Source organism: Festucalex cinctus, chromosome 17 (assembly GCF_051991245.1).
Source record: "Festucalex cinctus isolate MCC-2025b chromosome 17, RoL_Fcin_1.0, whole genome shotgun sequence".
Taxonomy (NCBI): domain Eukaryota; kingdom Metazoa; phylum Chordata; class Actinopteri; order Syngnathiformes; family Syngnathidae; genus Festucalex; species Festucalex cinctus.
In genome coordinates, this window is record NC_135427.1 from 4979632 (window position 1) to 5004715 (window position 25084).

Genomic DNA, 25084 nt, shown 5'->3' on the forward strand with positions numbered 1-25084 from the left:
CACACTCATCACACCTGGCAAAAAAACAAAAAAAAATCCACATGTTTATCATGCCATTTTCAAAGAAATTCTGCTTCCAATGTGCCAGTACCCCAACGTGCAAGTACCCCAACGTGGCCTGGGCTGCGAGGGCCCTTTATAGCTGCTCGCAGCTCTAGTTAGGGCCCGAGCAGCGACCGCTGCGAGGTCCCTCTTGTTTTTGTAAGAATTATTATTATTCTTCTTCTTCTTCTTCTCCGTAAACGATCGCATTTTTGAGGGCCTAAACATTTACGAAAACTCACCAAACTTTGCAGTCTCTTCGGGCCCGGCGAAAAATTTGATATTATGTAGTTGTCATAACAACGCGACTCTATAGCGCCACCTAGCGTAGAAAAATAAAAACCAATCCCGGTCCGTTTGAGCTAGAGCTACGAAAAATGGCAGGCACGTGTAGCACTACGAGACGCACAAAAAAGTCAGTGGAAGCCATTTCCTAAAATGTACAGGAAGTGAGCTATGAATTTTTTAATGTCCAATTTTGGCCTATTTTGGCACATTCACTGTGGTCATGCTTTTTCCCCCTATGCAAACATTTTTCATCCCATTGACTTTAAACTTGGCATTTATCATCTCAAGACTTAAGAGAAAAACTAGGCAAAAAATCTTGCGTTTTCGAAATACTATATGACGGGGGCGGGGCATCAAATATTGCCTTTAAAATTTCATTTGTCCAGAAAGAGCAAATGCTGAATAACTCCCATGTACAAGCTCCAAAAAATCTCAAACTTCTCAGGCAACGTAATAGTCACGGCCTGAAAACACCTATATGAAAAAATTCAGTTATACATATAGCGCCACCTAGTGGTTACAATAAATGTCATACTTTACGTTTTTAGCTACTGTGCTGAGCTCGTTGAAGGGATCCAGTTGAAAATTGGTCAGAAAAGCCTTAAGATGTTGATGATGCCCCACACCGAATATTGTAACTTTTCGCCAAAGGGCGTGGCCGCTACGGTGACGCAAAGTCTGAAGATTTTTCGTGACAATAAAAGCTGCATGAACTTGACCGAGATGATCCTATCTTCTCAAAATTTCACACATTTGATGAGAGTCCAGCCCTAAAGACATCTACGAACTTATATTTCATCTAACTGATAGCGCCACCTAGTGGCAATTTTTTTTCTTACGAATTTTCTTGTACATTTTTCTCCAAACACGTTAACTGGACCAACCTCATATTTGCTCAGATGGGGGTTTCGGCCTTCATGATGTCACAACACGAAGTTTGTGAGTTTTCGCGAATCGCTGTGGGCGTGGCTAAGCACTGTTCACCAAGAAAACAACGCTAGTTTTGATGGTCTAAACATGCGCAGAAACTCATGAAACTTGGCACACACATCTGGCCTGGCAAAATGAGCAATATTTTATCATGTATTGTCCTATTTTTACAAAAATGACTCAATAGCGCCCCCTAGAAATTTTTAACGAAGCAGCCCCGATTGTACGTTTAAGCAAGATCTACGAAAATTTTTAGGTGTATGAGGGAGTCCATGACCTACAAAAAAGTCTCTTGGACCCATGTGCTAAAATGAACAGGAAGTGAGCTATGAATTTTTGAATGTCCCATTTTTGACGATTTTTGCACATTTTCAGGGGGCATACTTTTGCCCACTTCTCCTACACATTTCATCCGACTGACTTTAGACTTGACCTGGACCATGTCAAGACCTGAGCCAACTACAGGCAGAAAAATCTTGACTTTTGGAAATACTATATGATGAGGGCGGGGCATCAAATTTTGTGTTTCGCACTGAAAAAGGATATGCTTAATAACTCCCCGGTACATGCTCCAAAAAATCCCAAACTTGACATGTATGTTTATAGTCAAAGCCTGAAGGTATCTCTATGACAAAATTCAGTTATATATGCAGCGCCACCTAGCCCTTCAGGCGTGAAAAAAAAATACCCCACATACGGTATTTTGTACAAAAAATGTCAACTCATTCTAAGTGTGATAACTCCCATGTTCAAGCTCCAAAAAATCTCAAACTTCTCAGGCAACGTAATAGTCACGGCCTGAAAGCATCTATATGATAAAATTCAGTTATACATATAGCGCCACCTAGTGGTAACAATAAATGTCATACTTTACGTTTTTAGCTACTGTGCCGAGCTCGTTGAAGGGATCCAGTTGAAAATTGGTCAGAAAAGCCTTAAGATGTTGATCATGCCCCACACCGAATATTGTAACTTTTCGCCAAAGGGCGTGGCCGCTACGGTGACGCAAAGTCCGAAAATTTTTCGTGACAATAAAAGCTGCATGAACTTGACCGAGATGATCCTATCTTCTCAAAATTTCACACATTTGATGAGAGTCCAGCCCTAAAGACATCTACGAACTTATATTTCATCTTACTGATAGCGCCACCTAGTGGCAATTTTTTTTCTTACGAATTTTCTTGTACATTTTTCTCCAAACACGTTAACTGGACCAACCTCATATTTGCTCAGATGAGGGTTTCGGCCTTCATGATGTCACAACACGAAGTTTGTGAGTTTTCGCGAATCGCTGTGGGCGTGGCTAAGCACTGTTCGCCAAGAAAACAACGCTAGTTTTGAGGGTCTAAACATGCGCAGAAACTCATGAAACTTGGCACACACATCTGGCCTGGTAAAATGAACAATATTTTATTGTTGATTGTACTATTTTTACAAAAATGACTCAATAGCGCCCCCTAGAAATTTTTAACGAAGCAGCCCCGATTCTACGTTTAAGCAAGATCTACGAAAATTTTTACGTGTATGACGGAGCCAAAGACCTACAAAAAAGTCTCTTGGACCCATATGCTAAAATGAACAGGAAGTGAGGTACGAATTTTTGAATGTCCCATTTTTGACGATTTTTGCACATTTTCAGGGGGCATACTTTTGCCCACTTCTCCTACATGTTTTATCCGACTGACTTATGACTTGACCTGGACCATGCCAAGACCTGAGCCAACAACAGACGGAAAAATCTTGACTTTTGGAAATACTATATGATGAGCGCGGGGCATCAAAATTTGTGTTTCGCACTGAAAAAGGATATGCTTAATAACTCCCCGATACATGCTCCAAAAAATCCCAAACTTGACATGTATGTTTATCGTCAAGGCCTGAAGGTATCTCTATGACAACATTCAGTTATATATGCAGCGCCACCTCGCCCTTGAGGCAAAACAAAAAAATACCCCACATACGGTATTTTGTACAAAAAATGTAAACTCATTCTAAGTGTGATAACTAAGTCATTTATGAATATTCTTTTACTTTCCACCACTCAAAATGTTCACTGGCATTAGACTTATCCAAACATGTACTTTTTTATTTATTTTTGATAGCCTCTAATGGACATTAAAAGCAATATCGTGAATGAAGGATATGCTTAATAACTCCACGGTACATGCTCCAAAAAAATCCCACACTTGACATGTATGTTTAGAGTCAAGGCTTGAAGGTATCCCTATGACAACATTCCATTATATATACAGCGCCACCTAGCCCTAGAGGCATAAAAAAAAATACACCAACTTAACGGTATTTTTACAAAAAAAAAAAAAATCCACATGTCAAGGTTTATCATGCCATTTTCAAAGAAATTCTGCTTCCAATGTGCCTTACCTAAACTTGCCAGTACCCCAACGTGCCAGTACCCCAACGTGCAAGTACCCCAACGTGCAAGTACCCCAACGTGGCCCGGGCTGCGAGGGCCCTTTATAGCTGCTCGCAGCTCTAGTTAGGGCCCGAGCAGCGACCGCTGCGAGGTCCCTCTTGTTTTTGTAAGAATTATTATTATTCTTCTTCTTCTTCTTCTCCGTAAACGATCGCATTTTTGAGGGCCTAAACATTTACGAAAACTCACCAAACTTTGCAGTCTCTTCGGGCCCGGCGAAAAATTTGATATTATGTAGTTGTCATAACAACGCGACTCTATAGCGCCACCTAGCGTAGAAAAATAAAAACCAATCCCGGTCCGTTTGAGCTAGAGCTACGAAAAATGGCAGGCACGTGTAGCACTACGAGACGCACAAAAAAGTCAGTGGAAGCCATTTCCTAAAATGTACAGGAAGTGAGCTATGAATTTTTTAATGTCCAATTTTGGCCTATTTTGGCACATTCACTGTGGTCATGCTTTTTCCCCCTATGCAAACATTTTTCATCCCATTGACTTTAAACTTGGCATTTATCATCTCAAGACTTAAGAGAAAAACTAGGCAAAAAATCTTGCGTTTTCGAAATACTATATGACGGGGGCGGGGCATCAAATATTGCCTTTAAAATTTCATTTGTCCAGAAAGAGCAAATGCTGAATAACTCCCATGTACAAGCTCCAAAAAATCTCAAACTTCTCAGGCAACGTAATAGTCACGGCCTGAAAACACCTATATGAAAAAATTCAGTTATACATATAGCGCCACCTAGTGGTTACAATAAATGTCATACTTTACGTTTTTAGCTACTGTGCTGAGCTCGTTGAAGGGATCCAGTTGAAAATTGGTCAGAAAAGCCTTAAGATGTTGATGATGCCCCACACCGAATATTGTAACTTTTCGCCAAAGGGCGTGGCCGCTACGGTGACGCAAAGTCTGAAGATTTTTCGTGACAATAAAAGCTGCATGAACTTGACCGAGATGATCCTATCTTCTCAAAATTTCACACATTTGATGAGAGTCCAGCCCTAAAGACATCTACGAACTTATATTTCATCTAACTGATAGCGCCACCTAGTGGCAATTTTTTTTCTTACGAATTTTCTTGTACATTTTTCTCCAAACACGTTAACTGGACCAACCTCATATTTGCTCAGATGGGGGTTTCGGCCTTCATGATGTCACAACACGAAGTTTGTGAGTTTTCGCGAATCGCTGTGGGCGTGGCTAAGCACTGTTCACCAAGAAAACAACGCTAGTTTTGATGGTCTAAACATGCGCAGAAACTCATGAAACTTGGCACACACATCTGGCCTGGCAAAATGAGCAATATTTTATCATGTATTGTCCTATTTTTACAAAAATGACTCAATAGCGCCCCCTAGAAATTTTTAACGAAGCAGCCCCGATTGTACGTTTAAGCAAGATCTACGAAAATTTTTAGGTGTATGAGGGAGTCCATGACCTACAAAAAAGTCTCTTGGACCCATGTGCTAAAATGAACAGGAAGTGAGCTATGAATTTTTGAATGTCCCATTTTTGACGATTTTTGCACATTTTCAGGGGGCATACTTTTGCCCACTTCTCCTACACATTTCATCCGACTGACTTTAGACTTGACCTGGACCATGTCAAGACCTGAGCCAACTACAGGCAGAAAAATCTTGACTTTTGGAAATACTATATGATGAGGGCGGGGCATCAAATTTTGTGTTTCGCACTGAAAAAGGATATGCTTAATAACTCCCCGGTACATGCTCCAAAAAATCCCAAACTTGACATGTATGTTTATAGTCAAAGCCTGAAGGTATCTCTATGACAAAATTCAGTTATATATGCAGCGCCACCTAGCCCTTCAGGCGTGAAAAAAAAATACCCCACATACGGTATTTTGTACAAAAAATGTCAACTCATTCTAAGTGTGATAACTCCCATGTTCAAGCTCCAAAAAATCTCAAACTTCTCAGGCAACGTAATAGTCACGGCCTGAAAGCATCTATATGATAAAATTCAGTTATACATATAGCGCCACCTAGTGGTAACAATAAATGTCATACTTTACGTTTTTAGCTACTGTGCCGAGCTCGTTGAAGGGATCCAGTTGAAAATTGGTCAGAAAAGCCTTAAGATGTTGATCATGCCCCACACCGAATATTGTAACTTTTCGCCAAAGGGCGTGGCCGCTACGGTGACGCAAAGTCCGAAAATTTTTCGTGACAATAAAAGCTGCATGAACTTGACCGAGATGATCCTATCTTCTCAAAATTTCACACATTTGATGAGAGTCCAGCCCTAAAGACATCTACGAACTTATATTTCATCTTACTGATAGCGCCACCTAGTGGCAATTTTTTTTCTTACGAATTTTCTTGTACATTTTTCTCCAAACACGTTAACTGGACCAACCTCATATTTGCTCAGATGAGGGTTTCGGCCTTCATGATGTCACAACACGAAGTTTGTGAGTTTTCGCGAATCGCTGTGGGCGTGGCTAAGCACTGTTCGCCAAGAAAACAACGCTAGTTTTGAGGGTCTAAACATGCGCAGAAACTCATGAAACTTGGCACACACATCTGGCCTGGTAAAATGAACAATATTTTATTGTTGATTGTACTATTTTTACAAAAATGACTCAATAGCGCCCCCTAGAAATTTTTAACGAAGCAGCCCCGATTCTACGTTTAAGCAAGATCTACGAAAATTTTTACGTGTATGACGGAGCCAAAGACCTACAAAAAAGTCTCTTGGACCCATATGCTAAAATGAACAGGAAGTGAGGTACGAATTTTTGAATGTCCCATTTTTGACGATTTTTGCACATTTTCAGGGGGCATACTTTTGCCCACTTCTCCTACATGTTTTATCCGACTGACTTATGACTTGACCTGGACCATGCCAAGACCTGAGCCAACAACAGACGGAAAAATCTTGACTTTTGGAAATACTATATGATGAGCGCGGGGCATCAAAATTTGTGTTTCGCACTGAAAAAGGATATGCTTAATAACTCCCCGATACATGCTCCAAAAAATCCCAAACTTGACATGTATGTTTATCGTCAAGGCCTGAAGGTATCTCTATGACAACATTCAGTTATATATGCAGCGCCACCTCGCCCTTGAGGCAAAACAAAAAAATACCCCACATACGGTATTTTGTACAAAAAATGTAAACTCATTCTAAGTGTGATAACTAAGTCATTTATGAATATTCTTTTACTTTCCACCACTCAAAATGTTCACTGGCATTAGACTTATCCAAACATGTACTTTTTTATTTATTTTTGATAGCCTCTAATGGACATTAAAAGCAATATCGTGAATGAAGGATATGCTTAATAACTCCACGGTACATGCTCCAAAAAAATCCCACACTTGACATGTATGTTTAGAGTCAAGGCTTGAAGGTATCCCTATGACAACATTCCATTATATATACAGCGCCACCTAGCCCTAGAGGCATAAAAAAAAATACACCAACTTAACGGTATTTTTACAAAAAAAAAAAAAATCCACATGTCAAGGTTTATCATGCCATTTTCAAAGAAATTCTGCTTCCAATGTGCCTTACCTAAACTTGCCAGTACCCCAACGTGCCAGTACCCCAACGTGCAAGTACCCCAACGTGCAAGTACCCCAACGTGGCCCGGGCTGCGAGGGCCCTTTATAGCTGCTCGCAGCTCTAGTTATTATTATTCTTCTTCTTCTTCTTCTTTATTCTCCGCAAACGATCGCGATTTTGGGTACCTAAACATTCACGAAAACTCACCGAACTTTGCACACTCCTCAGGCCCGGCGAAAAATTTGATATTATTAAGTCGTCATAACAATGCGACTCGATAGCGCCCCCTAGCGTAGAAAAATAAAAACCAAGCCCGGCACGTTTGAGCTAGAGCAACAAAAATTGGCAGGCACGTGTAGCACCCCGAGACGCACAAAAAAGTCTATTTGGACCATGTAGCTAAAATGTACAGGAAGTGAGCTATGAATTTTTTTATGTCCAATTTTGGCCTATTTTGGCACATTCACTGTGGTCATGCTTTTTCCCCCTTTGCAAACATTTTTCATCCAATTGACTTCAAACTTGGCATTTATCATGTCAAGACCTGAGAGAACAACTGGGCAAAACATCTTGCCTTTTTGAAATACTATATGACGGGGGCGGGGCATCAAATATTGCCTTTAAAATTTCATTTGTCCAGAAAGAGCAAATGCTTAATAACTCCCATGTTCAAGCTCCAAAAAATCTCAAACTTCTCAGGCAACGTAATAGTCACGGCCTGAAAACATCTATATGATAAAATTCAGTTATACATATAGCGCCACCTAGTGGTTACAATAAATGTCATACTTTACGTTTTTAGCTACTGTGCTGAGCTTGTTGAAGGGATCCATTAGAAAATTGGTCAGAAAAGCCTTAAGATGTTGATCATGCCCCACACCAAATATTGTAACTTTTCGCCAAAGGGCGTGGCCGCTACGGTGACGCAAAGTCTGAAGATTTTTCGTGAAAATAAAAGCTGCATTAACTTGACCGAGATGATCCTATCTTCTCAAAATTTCACACATTTGATGAGAGTCCAGCCCTAAAGACATCTACTGACTTATATTTCATCTAACTGATAGCGCCACCTAGTGGCAATTTTTTTTCTTACGAATTTTCTTCTACGTTTTTCTCCAAACACGTTAACTGGACCTACCTCATATTTGCTCAGATGAGGGTTTCGGCCTTCATGATGTCACAACACAAAGTTTGTGAGTTTTCACGAATCGCTGTGGGCGTGGCTAAGCGCTGTTTGCCAAGAAAACAACGCCAATTTTGAGAGCCTAAACTGGCACAGAAACACATGAAACTTGGCACACACATCTGGCCTGGTAAAATTAGCAATATTTTATTGTTGATTGTGCTATTTTTACAAAAATGACTCAATAGCGCCCCCTAGAAGTTTTTAACGAAGCAGCCCCGGTTGTACGTTTAAGCAAGAACGACGAATATTTTTAGGTGTATGAGGGAGCCCAAGACCTACAAAAAAGTCTCTTGGACCCATATGCTAAAATGAACAGGAAGTGAGCTACGAATTTTTGAATGTCCCATTTTTGACAATTTTTGCACATTCACAGGGGGCAGAATTTTGCCCACTTCTCCTACACGTTTCATCTGACTGAGTTAAGACTTGACCTGGACCATGTCAAGTCCTGAGCCAACGACAGGGGGAAAAATCTTGACCTTTCGAAATACTATATGATGAAGGCGGGGCATCAAAATTTGTGTTTCGCACTGAAAAAGGATATGCTTAATAACTCCCCGGTACATGCTCCAAAAAATCCCAAACTTGACATGTATGTTTATCGTCAAGGCCTGAAGCTATCTCTATGACAACATTCAGTTATATATGCAGCGCCACCTAGCCCTTGAGGAATAAAAAAAAAATACCCCACATACGGTATTTTGTACAAAAAATGTACACTCATTCTAAGTGTGATAACTAAGTCATTTATGAATATTCTTTTAGTTTCCACCACTCAAAATGTTCACTGGCATCAGACTTATCCAAACATATATATATTTTTATTTATTTTTGATAGCCTCTATGGACATTAAAAGCAATATCGTGAATGAAGGATATGCTTAATAACTCCACGGTACATGCTCCAAAAAAAATCCCACACTTGACATGTATGCTTATAATCAAGGCCTGAAGGTATCTCTATGACAACATTCAGTTATAAATACAGCGCCACCTAGCCCTTGAGGCTTATATAAAAAAAAATAAAAATACCCCACATACGGTATTTTGTACAAAAAATGTACACTCATTCTAAGTGTGATAACTAAGTCATTTATGAATATTCTTTTAGTTTCCACCACTCAAATTGTTCACTGGCTTGACACCGATCCAAACGTATGTACGTTTCCATTTTGTTTTATTCATTTTTGATTGCCCCTTTGGACAATAAAAGTAACATTGTGCATACAACGAGCGATGATGTGTATATACACTTTTACAAAAAAATACCAATCAGGGCAACTCATTGCCTAAAAATAAAAAAGGACGCTGATTTTTGCAGGTCTTAACAATCACCAAAACCCGTTGAGCTTGACACACACACTGGCAAAAAAATATTCTACATGTAAACGTTTATTATGCCATTTTCAAAGAAATTTTGCTTCCAATATGCCAGTACCCCAATGTGCCAGTACCCCAACATGCAAGTACCACAACGTGCAAGGACCCCAACGTGGCCCGGGCTGCGAGGGCCCTTTATAGCTGCTCGCAGCTCTAGTTATTATTATTATTATTATTATTATTCTTCTTCTTCTTTATTCTCCGCAAACGATCGCGATTTTGGGTACCTGAACATTCACGAAAACTCACCGAACTTTGCACACTCCTCAGGCCCGGCGAAAAATTTGATATTATTAAGTCGTCATAACAATGCGACTCGATAGCGCCCCCTAGCGTAGAAAAATAAAAACCAAGCCCGGCACGTTTGAGCTAGAGCAACAAAAATTGGCAGGCACGTGTAGCACCCCGAGACGCACAAAAAAGTCTCTTGGGACCATGTAGCTAAAATGTACAGGAAGTGAGCTATGAATTTTTTTATGTCCAATTTTGGCCTATTTTGGCACATTCACTGTGGTCATGCTTTTTCCCCCTTTGCAAACATTTTTCATCCAATTGACTTCAAACTTGGCATTTATCATCTCAAGACCTGAGAGAACAACTGGCCAAAACATCTTGCCTTTTTGAAATACTATATGACGGGGGCGGGGCATCAAATATTGCCTTTAAAATTTCATTTGTCCAGAAAGAGCAAATGCTTAATAACTCCCATGTTCAAGCTCCAAAAAATCTCAAACTTCTCAGGCAACGTAATAGTCACGGCCTGAAAACATCTATATGATAAAATTCAGTTATACATATAGCGCCACCTAGTGGTTACAATAAATGTCATACTTTACGTTTTTAGCTACTGTGCTGAGCTTGTTGAAGGGATCCATTTGAAAATTGGTCAGAAAAGCCTTAAGATGTTGATCATGCCCCACACCGAATATTGTAACTTTTCGCCAAAGGGCGTGGCCGCTACGGTGACGCAAAGTCTGAAGATTTTTCGTGAAAATAAAAGCTGCATTAACTTGACCGAGATGATCCTATCTTCTCAAAATTTCACACATTTGATGAGAGTTCAGCCCTAAAGACATCTACGTACTTATATTTCATCTAACTGATAGCGCCACCTAGTGGCAATTTTTTTTCTTACGAATTTTCTTCTACGTTTTTCTCCAAACACGTTAACTGGACCTACCTCATATTTGCTCAGATGAGGGTTTCGGCCTTCATGATGTCACAACACGAAGTTTGTGAGTTTTCGCAAATTGCTGTGGGTGTGGCTAAGCGCTGTTCGCTAAGAAAACAACGCCAGTTTTGAGGGTCTAAACATGCACAGAAACTCATGAAACTTGGCACACACATCTGGCCTGGTAAAATGAGCAATATTTTATTGTTGATTGTGCTATTTTTACAAAAATTACTCAATAGCGCCCCCTAGAAGTTTTTAACAAAGCAGCCCCGGTTGTACGTTTAAGCAAGAACGACGAATATTTTTAGGTGTATGAGGGAGCCCAAGTCCTACAAAAAAGTCTCTTGTACCCATATGCTAAAATGAACAGGAAGTGAGCTACGAATTTTTGAATGTCCCATTTTTGACGATTTTTGCACATTCCCAGGGGGCAGACTTTTGCCCACCTCTCCTACACGTTTCATCCGACTGAGTTAAGACTTGGCCTGGACCATGTCAAGACCTGAGCCAACGACAGGGGGAAAAATTTTGACTTTTCGAAATACTATATGATGAGGGCGGGGCATCAAAATTTGTGTTTCGCAATGAAAAAGGATATGCTTGATAACTCCCCGGTACATGCTCCAAAAAATCCCAAACTTGACATGTATGTTTATCGTCAAGGCCTGAAGTTATCTCTATGACAACATTCAGTTATATATGCAGCGCCACCTAGCCCTTGAGGCATGAAAAAAAAATACCCAACATACGGTATTTTGTACAAAAAATGTAAACTCATTCTAAGTGTGATAACGAAGTCATTTATGAATATTCTTTTAGTTTCCACCACTCAAAATGTTCACTGGCATCAGACTTATCCAAACATATATATTTTTTTATTTATTTTTGATAGCCTCTATGGACATTAAAAGCAATATCGTGAATGAAGGATATGCTTAATAACTCCACGGTACATGCTCCAAAAAAAATCCCACACTTGACATGTATGCTTATAATCAAGGCCTGAAGGTATCTCTATGACAACATTCAGTTATAAATACAGCGCCACCTAGCCGTTGAGGCTTATATAAAAAAAATTTAAAAAATACCCCACATACGGTATTTTGTACAAAAAATGTACACTCATTCTAAGTGTGATAACTAAGTCATTTATGAATATTCTTTTAGTTTCCACCACTCAAATTGTTCACTGGCTTCACACCGATCCAAACGTATGTACGTTTCCATTTTGTTTTATTCATTTTTGATTGCCCCTTTGGACAATAAAAGTAAACATTGTGCAATGAGTACAACGAGCGATGATGTGTATATACACTTTTACAAAAAAATACCAATCAGGGCAACTCATTGCCTAAAAATAAATAAGGACACTGATTTTTGCAGGTCTTAACAATCACCAAAATCCGTTGAGCTTGACAGACACTGGCAAAAAAAATATTCTACATGTAAACGTTTATTATGCCATTTTCAAAGAAATTTTGCTTCCAATATGCCAGTACCCCAACGTGCCAGTACCCCAACGTGCAAGTACCCCAACGTGCAAGGACCCCAACGTGGCCCGGGCTGCGAGGGCCCTTTATAGCTGCTCGCAGCTCTAGTTATTATTATTCTTCTTCTTCTTCTTCTTTATTCTCCGCAAACAATCGCGATTTTGGGTACCTAAATATTCACGAAAACTCACCAAACTTTGCACACTCCTCAGGTCCGGCGAAAAATTTGATATTATGAAGTCGTTATAACAACGCGACTCTATAGCGCCCCCTAGCGTAGAAAAATAAAAACCAAGCCCGACACGTTTGAGCTAGAGCAACGAAAATTGGCAGGCACGTGTAGCACCCCGAGACGCACAAAAAAGTCTATTGGGACCATGTAGCTAAAATGTACAGGAAGTGAGCTATGAATTTTTTAATGTCCAATTTTGGCCTATTTTGGCACATTCACTGTGGTCATGCTTTTTCCCCCTTTGCAAACATTTTTCATCCAATTGACTTCAAACTTGGCATTTATCATCTCAAGACCTAAGAGAACAGCTGGGCAAAACATCTTGCCTTTTCGAAATACTATACGACGGGGGCGGAGCATCAAATATTGCCTTTAAAATTTCATTTGTCCAGAAAGAGCAAATGCTTAATAACTCCCATGTTCAAGCTCCAAAAAATCTCAAACTTCTCAGGCAACGTAATAGTCACAGCCTGAAAACATCTATATGACAAAATTCAGTTATACATATAGCGCCACCTAGTGGTTACAATAAATGTCATACTTTATGTTTTTAGCTACTGTGCTGAGCTTGTTGAAGGGATCCATTTGAAAATTGGTCAGAAAAGCCTTAAGATGTTGATCATGCCCCACACCGAATATTGTAACTTTTCGTCAAAGGGCGTGGCCGCTACGGTGACGCAAAATCTGAAGATTTTTCGTGAAAATAAAAGCTGCATTAACTTGACCGAGATGATCCTATCTTCTCAAAATTTCACACATTTGATGAGAGTCCAGCTCTAAAGACATCTACTAACTTACATTTCATCTAACTGATATCGCCACCTAGTGGCAATTTTTTTTCTTACGAATTTTCTTCTACGTTTTTCTCCAAACACGTTAACTGGACCTACCTCATATTTGCTCAGAGGAGGGTTTCGGCCTTCATGATGTCACAACACGAAGTTTGTGAGTTTTCGCGAATTGCTGTAGGCGTGGCTAAGCGCTGTTCGCCAAGAAAACAACGCCAGTTTTGAGGGTCTAAACATGCACAGAAACTCCTGAAACTTGGCACACACATCTGGCCTGGTAAAATGAGCAATATTTTATTGTTGATTGTGCTATTTTTACAAAAATGACTCAATAGCGCCCCCTCGAAATTTTTAACGAAGCAGCCCCGGTTGTACGTTTAAGCAAGAACGCCGAATATTTTTAAGTGTATGAGGGAGCCCAAGACCTACAAAAAAGTCTCTTGTACCCATATGCTAAAATGAACAGGAAGTGAGCTACGAATTTTTGAATGTCCCATTTTTGACGATTTTTGCACATTCACAGGGGGCAGACTTTTGCCCACTTCTCCTACACGTTTCATCCGACTGAGTTAAGACTTGGCCTGGACCATGTCAAGACCTGAGCCAACGACAGGGGGAAAAATTTTGACTTTTCGAAATACTATATGATGAGGGCGGGGCATCAAAATTTGTGTTTCACAATGAAAAAGGATATGCTTGATAACTCCCCGGTACATGCTCCAAAAAATCCCAAACTTGACATGTATGTTTATCGTCAAGGCCTGAAGTTATCTCTATGACAACATTCAGTTATATATGCAGCGCCACCTAGCCCTTGAGGCATGAAAAAAAAATACCCCACATACGGTATTTTGTACAAAAAATGTACACTCATTCTAAGTGTGATAACTAAGTCATTTATGAATATTTTTTTAGTTTCCACCACTCAAAATGTTCACTGGCATCAGACTTATCCAAACATATATATATTTTTATTTATTTTTGATAGCCTCTATGGACATTAAAAGCAATATCGTGAATGAAGGATATGCTTAATAACTCCACGGTACATGCTCCAAAAAAAAATCCCACACTTGACATGTATGCTTATAATCAAGGCCTGAAGGTATCTCTATGACAACATTCAGTTATAAATACAGCGCCACCTAGCCCTTGAGGCTTATATAAAAAAAAAAAAAAAATACCCCACATACGGTATTTTGTACAAAAAATGTACACTCATTCTAAGTGTGATAACTAAGTCATTTATGAATATTCTTTTAGTTTCCACCACTCAAATTGTTCACTGGCTTCACACCGATCCAAACGTATGTACGTTTCCATTTTGTTTTATTCATTTTTGATTGCCCCTTTGGACAATAAAAGTAACATTGTGCAATGAGTACAACGAGCGATGATGTGTATATACACTTTTACAAAAAAATACCAATCAGGGCAACTCATTGCCTAAAAATAAAAAAGGACGCTGATTTTTGCAGGTCTTAACAATCACCAAAACCCGTTGAGCTTGACACACACACTGGCAAAAAAATATTCTACATGTAAACGTTTATTATGCCATTTTCAAAGAAATTTTGCTTCCAATATGCCAGTACCCCAACGTGCCAGTACCCCAACGTGCAAGTACCCCAACGTGCAAGGACCCCAACGTGGCCCGGGCTGCGAGGGCCCTTTATAGCTGCTCGCAGCTCTAGTTTTATTTGTTTTCCATTATTAACTCTCCCGCGTCCACAAATTAGTAGTTACTGTGCAAGGTTTTCATTGGGCAGCGACGTTAGGCTCCACCCCCTCTCATCCAAATATGGTCACATACCATCTCATTTTCAATATGGATGACAAGGGAAGCATGTTATCTTGCTATTAATATTAACTAATCCACATAAAGCCGGCATGTTGTTGCCTTGATTTGTTTTGACAGTTGGCAACAATATGAAATGCGCGTTAGCGGCACCTACAGGGCTTAAACAGAACAGCAACGACACTAAACCAAAGTATGAGCACTCGTGGCCACCATCTTCGGACGTGTCGAAGACGTTTTGGGGCACCGCTGACAAACAAGACGTCAGCGCTCAAGTTATGTTTATCCCCGTGGACGTTCCTCGCACCGTGGCACCGCTCCAGCAAAAAAAAAAAAAAAAAAAAAAAACGCAGGAGATAAACCTCAGTCCGGAGACAACGTGGGGATGAGGAGAAACAGCTCGCGGAATGTTTGGAGTGCACATGCGGGGGATTTAGCGTAGCATGACTCCGTGCTAATGCTTTGCGCTCCAGGTTATTTCAAAGCGTAACCTTTTCACGTGACAATGTCCAGGTGCTTGTAAAAGCTGAAATATGCTCTTTGTGAGCGTTGGCATTCCCGTCAGGAAAGTATTATGAATAATGCCGCGCACGCACAAGCGCACACGTGCGGCGCATTAGCAAAATGGCAGTTTGTTTCATTTTACGTCGGGCGCACGTGAAGCATCGCTCATCATGTGGCAGCAGCCGGCGGCGGCTCGTTCACGCATGCCGCTGATGCATTACCGCCCCTTCTCCCTCGTGAATGGCACAAAAGTTGTTATTAAAAAACATGATGTAATATTAAATCTTAACGAGCAGCAGACAAATGGCTTGGCAACGTGCCGCGTGTTTTATACACCACCGAAAAACACAGCTCAGCAGACCAAACGCTTAGCTTTGGCCAATGGAAACTTTGCTGTCCTAACCCCAAACCTAAGCACATCTCTCCAAATTTCACATTTCCCGTGTTTTTAACTATTATTGCTGTAATTTTCAGGACTTTATTTTCATCCTTAGACTTATCCGCTACCCCATATCATACAACTACGCAACGGCGTCACATTCAGTGAATGAACAACATTCAGACTCATTAAAAAAAAAAAAAAAAAAAAAAAAAAAAAAAGAGTGAGCTTTACTTTGACAAACTTCTACAAAGTCATCATAAAAGTCTGTCTTATGGCCGCATAAAGGAGGATGAGTCTGGAGGAAGAGTGCGCGCACATTCCACTCTGCGATGATGTGTGTATTCCCTGCGACGTTTATGGCTCGCCGTAATGGATTGCGGCCCGTTAAAGATTCCCTAACTGCTCCGTCTTTTAGTGCCAAGCGGATTTGCGTTTGGCACGCCGCCTTTTCTCTCCCGAGAGCGCTACACTTTCAATTAAGCGCTACCAGTGCTTTTCCCGCCGCCGAGTCGTAACTTGACTTTTTTTTTTTTTTCCACATTTTCACGAGCCGCAGTAATCCACAGCTTCTTGCCTTTACCTGGAATAGTTTCTTATTTTCTGTATCCATTTGTGAAAAGCTCCATTAAAGATGTGCATGTGGCAAAAGTATTGGGACATGACTGTCAATTGACTAATGAATCAATCATGATGTACTACAGCTCTAGTCCATTACAGGGGTCGGCAACCTTTCATGCCAAAGGAGCCATTTTAGGCCAAATAAATAACCACAATTCTGTCTGGAGTCGCAAAACATTTAAAGATTGTAACGAAGGAAACAAGTGTGTTAGTGTTAGTCTAATGCATTGAGAGCCCAAGAGCTAATTACGTAGATCTGCACCAGAACAGAAAAATATGCAGCATCCAATACATAGAGATTCATTTTCCTTTACCTTATTCCATTTTTATTTTTGTAATTTTTCATACATTTTTAGACTTTTCTGCCTTTCTGTCAAATTTCTGACATTTTTGAAGATTTTATGACATTTTATGGCTACATTTTAAACATTTCCTCTCCTGCCTTTTCTTAAATCAATTTTCCAACTTTGGGGTGAATTTGTGGACATTTTATGGTAATTTTTGGGACATCTTTCATATGTTGACATTTTATAGTTTTTAAACATTTTCTTTTCTGCCTTTTTGCTTCCTGTGATGCCTCAGAAGCGCCAATTTGGGTAAAGTTGTGGCATAAAAGGGTTTCTGCGTTCCTACCTTCCCGCAACCAGATAAACAGCGGACTATGAAACTCTGCGGACAACAACACATTCACTCAAGTGAACCGGATCACATTGGTGAGTGACTCAGACTAACACCAGTCCACAAAATGAATTGAATTTACTACCAGGGCGACATGACAGCCAATATGAGTTCAAGGTTTCATAATCTCACAGACAAACAAAAAAAAACAAAAAAAAAACAGACGTGAAATGAATCAAAAGGACACTCCGTCTGCCACAAGACAACCAATGAGGTATTAAGTTTCGGGAACAACAAAAAGGATCTCGTCCAAACCTTCATACCAAGGTCATGTCTACCTGGTCAGTTCAATCTCTCCTCAACAGTGGAGTACAATGGAAACCTTAGTGTTATTGTTGTAACCCATTTTCAATCTTACGCTCTGTTGACAGCGTGAAACATTTGGCAATGACACCGTTTGTGCGTCCAAAATGCAAAGCAGACATGATGAATTAGTGGTGAGGGACCGCATCCATCGTGATGCATTGCATTGAAATTCTTCCGCCGGAGCTGCCGTGCCACTAGACCGAATGGGGAGTGGCGGTGGGGGTGGGGTGATGAATGCCCCTTCGCGTCACAGACCTGAAGTGCTCCCATAGATTACAGCGACACACCGGACACCCGTCTGACACAAATGCGTCAGGATGACGGCTCATCTTTCTTCCTGCTCGTCTTTCTGTTTTGTTTTGTTTTTATCGATATGCCAAGGACCTTTGGACAAACAGGTTAAAAATATCATCCAATCACTGTCTTGTTAGTTGCCAGACAAGATGGAGTGAAGGACACAAAAGAAAAGGTTCAAAAACACTTGGAGAGACTGGGTTAGATCAGCACCAGGGTGTGCGGACCTGAACGTCCTATCTAAATCTTGTAAGAATGTCTCCCGGCAGTTGTCTTGACTTCACAACAAAGAACCACTGAGGAACATGTGTTAGCACGCGTCACTTGTCAGTAAATAGACTTCATGGATGCGACATCTGCTTGTTCGTGTAGCGTCTTGACATTTCACTTCTGCTGATCCCTTGATTCCTCTGTGCCCCAAGACTGCATCTTCACAAGAGCAGCTGGAAGCTATTGAGCTGCTACAAGGATGGGCGATGGACTAACAAGACATTCGCAGGATCAGGACAGCTATGTATCGGCCGCTTATTAGTTTATGGGTCCCGAATGTGCTGGAGTCTACACCGGCTTACTTTGTGGCTAGGATCGGGGTACACGTCGGACTGGTTGCCGGTCAATGTCAGGACACAATGGCAAACAACCATTGACTCACATTACCAGAATGTCTGACCCTGAGGCTCAACACTAAGAGCCCTAAAATTCTCATTCTGTAGTTGTCGATTCTAGTGTTGCCGTTATGTTGGGCACGTACATTTTCCTGTCTTCGGGGGAAAATACTAGTAAATAGAAGTGAGTCTGAGAACGTTGGGTTCACTCCAACCCTTAACAACTAACTATAACACCTAAACTCCAACCCTAAATATAATCCTAACCCCCACTCCGGGCGCTCCGGGTCCTGGGCTTGCCCGAAGACCATGCATCGTCTCCATCCCCTCCGCCCCAACCCGCGTGGCATTGGGGGACTTGCACCATGGGAGGTCGACGGTTCCGGGAAGAGTGCCTTGACTCCGGTGATCATTCCAGGAATGGAACCCCAGCGGCCCTTTGACTCCGGGCTTGCCCAGGCCCCAGACACCGTACCCATGCATAGAATCAAGGGACTTGCACCCTGGAGGGTGAAATGTTGGAGATATGAGGAGTAAAGTGTTTTGAATCTCATGCCTATAGACTACCATGTCACCCTTCATAGCGAACCATTCATTTCACTTCCCGAAACATAACCCCATTTCCAGCATTGGGACCCCTGACCCCATCCAAAATCTCAATCCTAACCTCGAACAACCCTAACTTTGACCCTATCCCCAACTCAGTGATTTTGGTTTTAACGAAGCTGCACAGACTTTCTGATTCTAGTTCTTTAAAGACTTGAAGGAATCTTGAATTAATCTTTGGTCTGGTTTCTTGTGCACTCCTAAGGCTTTCTCTTTAGAGGAAGAAGGGAAGAGCATCTTTTTGGATTCAAAGCTAAACATCTTGACCATGAACAACTCTACAATTCCACCTTCCACGACCTGTCCAGATGACACCTATCAGCGCCAGTATTACACCCAGGTGTGTTATCTCAGGTGACGCCAGATTCTTGTCTGTTAAGTTGTTGGTTTCACCTTCATTTGTCACCTTCTTGTCTTTGGGTTTATTCCTTCTCAAATTCCTCCAATTTTTTTGCATTGTTGTTGTGACAGCACAGTCGGGATGAGCAATGTCCCGTCGTAGAACTTCTGGCACCCGCGATGGCAGCTTCATTCTTCACCGCGACCGCTCTCCTCTCCTCTCCTCTGCACGCCTCCTTATCATTTTCCCTCCAAAGGCTGTCACCGCTTCCCTCCCGCCCCAAACTTCCCCTACCTTCCCTCCGCGCTCCGTCTTCCCGTCTGTCACGGGGACGCCGACAAACGCCGACTGCAGTGTGTGGGCGCTTTGTGATAGGGGTTAATGGACGGGGCAGGATGAAGCTTTGTGTCCCGCTGTCGCAAAATTGCCATTTGTTTTGTGCGGTATCTGCAAGGGGATCTCGGGTGGGCTCCCGTGGGACGTGACGGACTAATGTATCACTACAAAACCATTAGACACCGGCGACGGGAAAATGTCCAATCGCGGCATCCAATCTGCACTGATTTCACACTATTCCTGAGCATGATAAGCGCATCCTTTTATGACTCTTTTTATGTGACTGGAAAATTGGACAACAGATGTTAATTACAATACTTCAGCAGGATTTGACGAGGGGAGAGATGGACAGTAAAATGGAATCCAAGCATCTTCCAGCTTTTAAAATGGAATCTCACTTAACTTTATTTATTGAGCACTTTAACAAAACAACCCCAGCTGAAACAAAGTTATATTAATAAGATTGTGAACTGCCTGATTTTGGAAGTGTCAAGTTTATTTATTTTTTTTACCACAAGAATGTTGCACTAGCTCTAAGGACCAATTGAGAGAAAGAAATGTATAATCACAAACAGTACAACTGAATGTAATGAAATGACCACTAAATTTTTATATATTTCATAATTACATGTAATTTGACTTTACTTTTCAAATGACGTCAGTCGAAGTCACCGTTGGTGATCCCTACCGTGGCATTGCGGTAATGATGGCCACCTTGCCAATTTCTCAACCTGCCGGAGTCGTTTTTTTAATGCATTCTGCAGTTAATTCAAACCATGTGAAGCTTCCCTGAAGGGCGGCAAACCGCAACACCCAATCTGCAGTGACGCCGCCGTCTGATGTGGCCTCGTCGGGACGCTCGCTACACAAACACTCGGGGAATGAAAAGATGTTTCCAGACCGGTGTCGGATTTCCTGTGTTTGGGGAAAAGAGCTCTCCCTAAAATGCTCCTGGAATCTACTCGTGAAGTCCTGAATTTGTTTGTCAATTGAAATATTATTTTATCCAACATTTGGGAAGGACAATTCTAGCCTTGTCATTTCTACTTTGTGCTTTTATTGTTGAAGAAAAGCAGTGCGCTAACCAGAGAGCAGTTTTAAATGCTCGGACGCGTTAAGACTACAGCTGCACAAGTATCACTTACATCTTTTATCTCATACGATACTTTTTTTTTTCCTTTTTTTTTTTTTTTTTTTTTAACTCCAATGAGAACCGTAAATGTGTTCTGCTTAATATCGGACATTTCTGGACCCATATTTACCCATTATCCACGTTTCCCCACACCAAATTAAAGCTCTAACAGCTCTTACAGATGCAATGTAGGTTTAATCAATCACTGCAGGGAAATAAGCAGCTGGGAAGAATTTCAAGAACAAAAGTTATGAACAAAAAGTTAGAGTTTTAAAAGGGGGGGGGGGGGGGGATCACAATCTAATGAGTTTTCTTCTCTAACAAATTCCGTAGTTGAAATATGGTAAAAGTTGTTCTATTGTGTTTTCTTCAATCTAGAAAAGTTAATTTTCGATTTAAGTCAGACAAAAAAAAAAAAAAGTGTAATACAAAAATAATCGATCGTATGAGAACAAATTCATATTTCAGGAGAAGCGAGGGGAAAAATATAAAAGCAACTATTTGTCAGCTGGGGAAAAAAAATCAAATTTAGTCGTCAAACTTAATTCATTTGCTCCCAATAACTTATAAATGCGTTTTTTGTTGTTTTGTTTTTTTAATGTTTTAAGTTAAGTGTCCCAAAGACGTATTTATACGTTTTTTTAATCTACATTTTTTTGGGTATTCCACAAGGTTCAATTCTGGGGCCTTTGCTATTTTCATTCTATCGGCCAACCTGGGAGCAAATGATTTAATTACCATGCTCTGTCCACATATGATGACCAAGCTAAAATTGGCAATTTAGCATCACAAACCTGCCTAGCAGGTCAAATTTGTCTTTGAAGAGATGTGAAAAAATAATGGAAACAAAAACAAAAAACAAAAAAATGCCTTAAAATGACTTTTTTTTTTTTTTTTACCAAAATCACTGACATCCTGTGTCTTTTCAAGATTGGTTCCTTGAAACATTTTTTTTGGTCTACTCACAGCTGATATGCTGACCAAATTTCACATCGCTAAGACCATCTCACAGCATTCAAATTTGGTAGCAATTGGAGAAAAAAAAATGTTTTTCTCTGAACGAGCCTTGGAAATGTTAAAAATGACTAAAATGTCTATTTGAAAAGACAAAATGGCAGACTTACTGTGTCCTTTCAACATGGCTCCTTGAGAGACTTTTTAGTGACTCATGATACATGCCTACAAAATTTCACGCTAGTCAGTGAAACTGGCTTGGAGGGCTGAATCTTTTTCTAAAATTACATTACATGCTCAGGCCCTAATAAATATTGTTCACCGCAGTCAACTCGATGTAAATCAGTTGACACCTTACAAAAAAAAATAAAAAAATTAAAAAAAATCATTCACGTCATTCGGGGCCAAACAGATGGACGGCACTGCGTCATTAATTGAGAATGTTCAACACCTCCAACCCCAAATGTGTCGAAGCATAGGAGTTATGGGACAAATCTAATAATTATGAGATGTTGAGGAAAGCCAGTAGTCAAGAAACGGATTATTGTCCTGATTTGGCTTATTAGACGAACAGGCGACACATTGGAATAATTAAAAGGGGGCGGAGGCAGGCTTGTGGTGAAGTGGAATGTTTAAACAGCTGTCGATAAAAATCGACGGCCACGACATTTTGGGTCGTTTCGAAGTTTGAAACGAGCGCCGAGGACTCACTAACATGTTTGTCAACGGCAGGTGTTCGTGTTTACCGTCATATTCTTTAAGTGGTGGACAGATGATGAAAAATGAGGGAAAAGTGCAACTTCGGGTTGCGCAAAGCAGATGATAACGTCTTATTATTATACTATGCTATATTCTATTCTACAGTCGCATGTTTGTGAGCACGAGATGGTTCAATGTTTACGGTCAGCATGACTGTGGTCAGAAGACCTTGTGTGCTGCATTCTGCATGTCGACTCAATGCAATTTTCCCACGACTCTCACAAGAAATGTTTATTTTTTCCCAGAGTCACTTACCTTGAGAAAAAGTAATCTTACAAGATTTGATATTTTGAGAGGGAGAAAAGTAGCAATTTTTGCAAATACAAATCTGATGTAAATTACTTGAAAATGTAGTAAGAATTTTTTTTTTTTTCCAGGGAAAAAGTAGTAATTTTGTCAGAAGTTGGAATGTTAAGTCATATTTTGGTGGAAAATAATAGCAGAATAACAGAATTTTATGATAATAAAATCTGTATTCTTTGGTGAGGGCGGGGGTGGTAGCAATTCAAAACAAATAGTGTTTTTAAGAAAAAATAATAATTTTATGAGATTGAAGTTGACTTTTTTTCAAGAAAATTGTAGCAATTTTGTGAGCATAAACTTGGATTTTTGATTTTTTAAAGGGATACTTGACTCATTGACCCATTTTCACCAGTAAGTAAATATTCTGTCCATAATTAATGTGATACTTTCATTATTTTTCATGTGCAATTAATACCTTTGAAAACATTTTTCCACTTTCTGTCAACTGAAAATGACATCACCTGTGCTGAGGAAACAGGTAACGACCAATCATGGCTCATTTTACTGACCAAACCCAGAAAACAGGTGAGCCGTGATTGGTCGTTACCCATTTTCCTCAGCAAAGATGACGTCGGTCAAAAAATGTGTTTATATAGCTAATAATTTTATATGAAAAAAAAAATGACGTTATCAAATTAATTCTGGATAAAATATGAACTTTTTACTGCTGAAAATGGATCAATGAGTCAAGTATCGCTTTAAACTGTGACTCTGTGACATATTTTCTGAAATGTTGAAATCCTACTAGAGTAGTCTGAAGTCAGATGTTTATCTTTTCAAATGTTAGAAACTTATATGGACAGTCATTTAAAAGTCAACATTTTCAAGTATGTCTCATCAAACAATCTGTTCCAGGTCTTTTAAATACAGCAAAGGTAACTTATTGTTGAAATCTACCGGTAATTGGAACATGTATATTTCACATAGTGCACAGAAAAAGTATCTCAAACAATTAAACATTTTGTCAACCTTACCTTTGGTGTTTCTTTTGGTGGTGTTATCATCTTATTGGTGAAAAATATGAACACCTGAAATCAAACAAACTAAGTTAGATCAACTCATGTGTCATCCATTAGCTTGGCATTAAAATTCAGAGTAACAATGAACAAAAACGATGTTGCCTACCTGGGAAAGGTTGCCATCTTTGAACGTGACCAAAAAAAAAAAAAAATCACAATGTAGAAGCTCCACTCCAGGTGAGAAGTCTCTTCCTGTCACGTGGGATTCACCACCCTTGCCACGCCCCCTAAAGTAGAAATTCATCTGTATATCTTATGTATATGTAATTCTTCCTGTATATCAAAGTTTTCAAGCTATCTTAGCTTGCTAGCTGCTAACAAACAAATTGTACCCTGCCCTCCACAGCACTTAAACGTGACGTCACACCGGAAGGGTCTATAACTTTTTCCGAGCTAGCCTGACCTCGCATTTATCGTTCATTAGCATTACAATGTCGTTAAAACACCAAAGAAGGTGACACGTGAAATGTCACCATGCTTGAGGAAGTCCGCGCACCCTCCATGAATCGCCTTCTTGTTCCACCGCGGCCTCCCCAAACTCCTCCAGCTGCGCCAAATGACCTCCACACGAAGGAAGTTTTACGCAGCTGCCCTTTGACTCTCACTTCTCCGCATTTACGTGTGAGAAAATAGTGAAATTATGACTACTTAACGCTGGTCGCCGTTCGTCTGGAGCTGTTGGCCAATGGCGGCGTGAGTCCCATAATGAACCCTTTCACACGGGCCTGTTGTTATTACACAAGCGCCTACATTTTTTATTTATTTTTTTTGGCGTCAGGAAAATTAAAAAAAATAAAATAACATAGTGACGACATTGAGACTGATTACAAGGTTATGTTTCAGTCTATCTGTCGAAAATGCAAATACAGCAATCACACGTCAAAGCTGTCAGGCTTGCACATGTCAATACGTATGTAGCTAAAGCTCGACCCCTAGTGGACAATGCAAGAAGTGTACTTCTAACAGTG

At 40.3% G+C, this 25084-nt stretch overlaps 1 protein-coding gene across 3 annotated transcripts in view; it reads right to left on the bottom strand.

Moving 5' to 3' along the window:
• Positions 1 to 24825, bottom strand: part of cox10 (cytochrome c oxidase assembly factor heme A:farnesyltransferase COX10) — a 116843-nt gene extending 92018 nt beyond the window's left edge. Inside the window, exons 1-3 of one of the 3 annotated variants that reach the window (XM_077502756.1) lie at positions 24613 to 24825; positions 24223 to 24343; positions 24072 to 24125 (exon numbers count right to left, since the gene is read on the bottom strand). The gene's annotated coding sequence lies outside the window, so the exon portion shown is untranslated. Of the gene's footprint in view, positions 1 to 24071; positions 24126 to 24222; positions 24344 to 24589 lie in introns of all 3 variants that reach the window. The other 2 variants (XM_077502757.1, XM_077502759.1) reach the window with 2 other exon arrangements.
• Between the last annotated feature and the right edge of the window lie 259 nt (positions 24826 to 25084).